Genomic DNA, 5872 nt, shown 5'->3' on the forward strand with positions numbered 1-5872 from the left:
AGATATAAGTAATTGGATAAATTCCTACTTGTAACTACTTGTGGATTTCTGCAGCTTCTGCATCTATTGTTATTATTTGCTCTGCTATTCAAGTCAAGATATTTCCTGTTATTCTCGGTGACGTCTCGAAATATATATATATTTGTCCATTAAACGGTCCAAATTCACCAAAATATTCAAATTACTATCAAATAGTTGAGCAAAAAGCTGTAAACCTTCATATCTGAGAAGCAGGAAGTGAATATTTTCACTTCCCGCTAATTAAACCGATGATTTAATTATCACAATACATCCATTTTCTTTTAGACGGTTAATCTTTGACTGGTCTCAGTTCTGCTACCAGCTCATCTAACCACATTCATCATATATGTGCAATATTTCTACCTGATTCTGTTCCACGATTTATCTTTTATAGCTACCCTTTGTGCTCTTGCTATTTTTTTATTCTGCATCTTTCTGTAAGCTGTTGTGAACTACAATTTCCCCATTGAGGGACTAATAAAGGTTTTTCTTATTCTTATTCTTATTCTTATATATAATCTATCAATATTCTCATCAATCCCACCTTCCTTCATTTTTGTTTCATCCTGTTTGTGGACTTTGCTCCAGGCTGCGTTCCTAGCGTTTCTCTTATTTCTCCAAAGTTGCTGCAGTGTTTTAAGAGCTGCTGAATCTGCCCCCTCCACCCTAAGGCCACTGTCCCACCCCCACCCCACCCCCACCCTCCACCCCCCCTGAGGTGACGCTCATTGCATGTGACTCCTCAATTTCGCTGCTTCCCTGCATTTACAGCACATTTCTGCCGCTGTATTACGCCGCTATGAACTATCCCGACAACCTGTGTTTGCACCAGGTAATGGATTGTTTTTTTTTTTTATCCTCGGGACCCCTCTGCTGATGTGCTGAGAAGCCATTTCTAGCACCGAAAACAACCCCCACCGCCCCCCAACCCCCACCCTCCAAACATAAAAAGCACAAACATTATTCTATTTGTTCATTTTCTCGCTGCAGGAGTTTACGGCCTTTGTCCTGAGCGTCCGCGGCGCAGGAATTAGCCTCGCCGTGGTGTTGATTCTGTCACAACAATGACCCGTTACAGGATAACTGAAAAACTAACCCAGATAATTGTTTATAGTGGCCTTAATTAATGCACTAATGACCGCGTTTCATGGCTCCTAATGAAAATAAAGTATATTTTCAAGCATATAAAGTTTGTGGCCAATAGGGCGGGTAATTGTCATAATGTCTTCTTATTGATATTTATGTAAATAAGCAACTTTCTTTAATCAGAGCATTCGTATCAGGTGAAAATGTTTGAATTCATTACAACGCGCGCAGCCTTCATGCTTTGCACGGTGCACACTTAAAGCCGGGGACGTATCGGCCAATTTGCATCTAAAACGACTCTGTCAGACATGTTTTGGTAATGCGTTTATGACCGTTATTCAAGCATTAGTGCCGCGGATAAAGAGTCACATTAAGGTGGATTATTCTCCGCTCATAACACACACCGCGGTTAAACAGTCCGGGCTGGTAAAACGCCTCTAAGTGGCCTAAAACCGCCCCAACTCTAACACTGACAAACTGGAGAAAATCAACGCTTGGCACACAAATAGCGAAAGAGCCTTTAACGCAGTAGTTCTGATGGATCTTTCTGGCTTTCTGGAACGCCGGGGCGATCAGTTTCCCCGTCCCGAAATCGTTCCGAGGGGTTTTTCTAAGGGGAAACAGGTGGCGTTAATTAAGAGAACAATGAAAAATGCAGACGTTCCCATCCATTCAGCGGCTTTTATGTCAGGCAGCACAATTTTAATGGCCGACGTCAGTGTCCGGGAAATGAATGCTCCCTCTAACTTTTCATCTCCCTGACAAATTGGCGGCTCGAGCTCCAGGGGCGCCTCGCGGGTGGAGGAAGCTGTTCTCCAATTTTTCAGGGGCCTGTCCTCTCTTCCTCATCCAGCTCCTAAAGCTGAACCAGTGGAGGTACGCTTCCTCGTCTCGTTGCATGTTCACAGGACGAGGCCTCGGGTTTGAACATTTGAAGTACTTTTATTTGAGGTGCTTTTATACAATTCCTCTACACATATCATACTTGTTTGATGCAGTCCCATTCCCCCATTGCTAATTGTCCCAGCAGTTGCAAACAACATAATATACACACGTTAAAAAGGAAAGGAAAAGTGCCGCACATCAAAGTTTACTGCAGATATATCCAAGGTAAATCAATTTTACTGCAAGCAGCGACTTCGTGAGGGCCGAAAAAACAAAGCACAGAAAACTGCAGTTCCTCTGACGGCCACTAGATGCTGGCTCCAACTTTACAGCAGATGTAAACACGATTACAGCCAAAAATAAGTTTCATAAAAGCCCAAACAAATGACAGAGTCCGGCCCGTAGCTTGACCAACGACATCTGCACACTCTACGAAAAAACTCGCATGCACGAATTTACGAGTCTTCTCGCGACGAGCTAACCATCGATTTCCTGTCGCACACATCGCCACTACCGCCTTCCAAATCTTCTTAGCGTATAAATTATATTTTATCACACTAAACTTATGCTTTTATTTACAATCCTGAAGCACCATTTTATACTTTATATACACCGATCAGGCATAACATTATGACCACCTTCCTGATATTGTGCAGGTCTCCCTTCAGAGAATGGACATGGGCCTTCTGAGGGTGTCCTGTGGTGTCTGGTAACAAAATGTTGTTTCGTGGCAGGGTCTTTGAGGGGAGGGGCCTCTGTGGATCATCCCACAGATACTTGATCAGTTTGGGATCTAGTGAATTTGGAGGCCAGGTCAACACCTTGTGCTGTTCTTCATGTTTTTGTTTTGAGTTGTTCCTAAAGTGTTTTTGTGGCTGCATCCTGCTGAGTGTCATTGCTATGGGGTGGGGGTGTCTGGTCTGGTCTAGGTCTAAGGTGCAAAAGTTTCCCAGCAGAACATTGAACGGTCAGAAGATGGTCAATGTTATTTACTTCTCCTGGTCATAATGTTGTGGCTGATCAGGAGTACAGATTTACCTGTAACACACTGAGATATCAGTACTTTTGTTTCTGGATACTGCAGTATTCCTCTCAGTGATGCAGCATTGTGTCAATTTAAACCAAGTTTTGTGTGAATATATTATTCATTTCCATATTTTAGTCGAGTGCACGACAACAAACATCACACACAGCGTTCACGTGTTTTGCCGCCTCGTTCGCGCACACACACACACACACACACCCACCCACACACACACACACACACACACACCCACACACACGCACACACACACACGCGGGCCCGTGTGCAAGAGAAATGAGAAGTGCGCGGGGAGATGATTTTTCATTTCGTGTTTCGCTTCAGCTCTGCCCCCTTCTACCGAGGATCCAATCAATCTGCCAGCTATTAAGTTTGTTAATTGATAATGCATACTAATTAGGCTGTGCGCAGTTACTTTGGAGACTCTGAGGAGGTAATTGTAGGCACGGGTCCAAATGGAGTTTAAAACAGTCTGTGCCAGGTAAAAATTCATTAGGCGGATAGATTGGAGAGGACGAGGAGGAGGGGAGGGCGGGGGCGGAACAGGTGGAGGGGGGGAGGGAAGGCGGGATGGAGGGATGGAGGGAGGTAGGGAGGATGGGGGTCAATGCTAATGCCAGTCTATGGAGAAATTTCCCACTGTGATCCAATCATTGTTTCTTTAGCGCGCGGCGCCGGCGGCTCGCCACTTATGGAAAGAGTTTGTTGTTGTTCTGTAAACTTCTCTGCCGGGCTCTGAGGTCAGGAGGCGAACTCTGCCCGAGTGAAACTTGTTTCAAAATGTCCCACAACTCCCTGCTGCTGCCGCCGCCGCCGCCGCCACTGTTGAGGATGATTGACGTGCATTTAACATAATGAGACCTATCTTCAGGACCCAAAGCATGACGGCGGCGAATCAAAGTTCCCCCGGCTGCTAATTGAGACGGCTGCGGTGTGTTCACTGTCCCTTCTCGGTGTCAGCGCCGGCGACCCCTTGAACCGCCTTGTCAGTCCCCCACCCCTCCCTGCAAATGGATGTGTCCCTCGGCGTGAGAGGCATGTCTGGGGGATCATGTCAAAAGCGTGTTTTACAGCTCGCCTTCAGTGTCTCTGTCGCTGAGACGGAGTGACAGAGATGTACTTGCGCCGGAGTGGAAATAGATTTGGCTTGGAAGTGTCTGCAAATCCCTGCAGGAGTTCAGGAGACGGGGATTGCGTTGCAGCGGGCGAGGAGTGTGCACGGGTTGTGTCGCTGAACTGAAGCTAATGCATAAAAAAAAGAAAGCCGGAGACGGGGCTTTCTCCTGTCAGGCGGTCGTCTTTGTCTTTTCTATTTCACAGTTTTTGTAGCTGACAAAGTGAATTAGCCATCCCGCTGACGTAATATGAAAAAGCAGGACGGTCTCCGGCCTCTGAGACTGTAAACTCTACAAATTGCTCCGATGTTCTGCACGTTATTTATCCTCCCGTTTTAAATACCGGGGCCCCGCCTTTTTGTCAGATTAGCAACAACTCACAGCGAGAGATTTTGCGACGTGAGCCCATCTTTTTCTGTTTTTATTTTTCCCCCCTTCCTCTCTCCTCTCCCCTCCCCTCTCCTCTCCCCGCGGTCACTTGTTAAATAATCTCGCTCGGTCTCATTCGCTTGTCTCTCAGTTTTGTTTGTTTCCCCTGCTCCCCTCGTGGGACACCCAGAGACAGACAGCCTTGCCAGATTCATTTTCTGATCAAAGCTGTTTGATTTGGTCAATTTTGCCACATTGGAGACGTTCTCTATTACTGAGATAAATAGCCTTGGGCTAACTGTCAACGAAAACTTGTAAGCTAATAAATTATTCCAATTTCTTCCAGCTGGATTTCTCTTGGGAGCCAGCCTCTAGGAAATACACTTTTTGATTAGTAAATTTCTGGCCGTGTGTGTGTGCAAGGCGTGCACGTGTGTGTGTGTGTTTGTGTGTATGTCCGGACATTGGGATGTGTCGTTTCTGATTAGCGGGCAGCCTCGTGGAGTGGAAGGCGGCAGAGGGGGCTGTCAGTAGAAGGAGGCCTCTAATGCATTATGCATTGACAAGGCTTTGGATCCTGCCACCTTCGCTGGCACGCCTGGGAGCCGAGGCTGGGTCGGTGCTCACCTGAGGGGCCTCTGCTCTGCTCGGCCCTCCCCCCTGCCCCCCGCCACATCCTCCCTGCTTTCTCAGTCCTCGCTCGCAACCCCTGGGAGAGGAAACTTTGACAGAAGCCAGCCCCCTCCCCTCCCTCCGTCTTCAGCTCCCCTCGGACAACCCCCAGGTGTGTGCTCTTTCTTTCTTTCTTTCTGATGCACACAAACATGCACGCTCAAGACAAACACACACTTTCTCTTCTCGCTCTTGGCCTGGAAATGGGCCGATGGGCAGAGAAAGTGTGTCATCAGCAGAAACGGACAGAGTGAGAGGACATGACTGATAGGCTGGAGGGGAAAATTGATCGGCTCCACGTCTCCCAGCCAGGCGGTCTGTCCTCTTTCCATCGCTCCATCCTCCGCCTCCCTCCCTCCCTCCCTCCTCCCTTGGCCTGTCTCTCCGCTCAGCCAGCCCTGGTGACTCAATAAGGCTCAGCATGCTCCACATCTCCAGCCCTGCTCGGCTGGGTTTAGGCCGGAGCAGATAAATAGGTGTATAGTGTGTGTACGAGCACCAAAGCCACACACACCATTCATCAACCTACCAAAACTGTCCCTAGATGATTACCTCTTCCAAGCTCCCCCCAAAACCAGGGGGGGGAGGGAGATGGAAGGGGGAGATGGTAAATGAAACTTTTGAGGGGTCAGTGGTTTTGTACTTTGGCTATTCATCTTCTCTCTCACCTCGCAGGGCTTTT

This window comes from Chelon labrosus (genome assembly GCF_963514085.1).
Source record: "Chelon labrosus genome assembly, chromosome: 22".
In the NCBI taxonomy this organism is placed as follows: domain Eukaryota; kingdom Metazoa; phylum Chordata; class Actinopteri; order Mugiliformes; family Mugilidae; genus Chelon; species Chelon labrosus.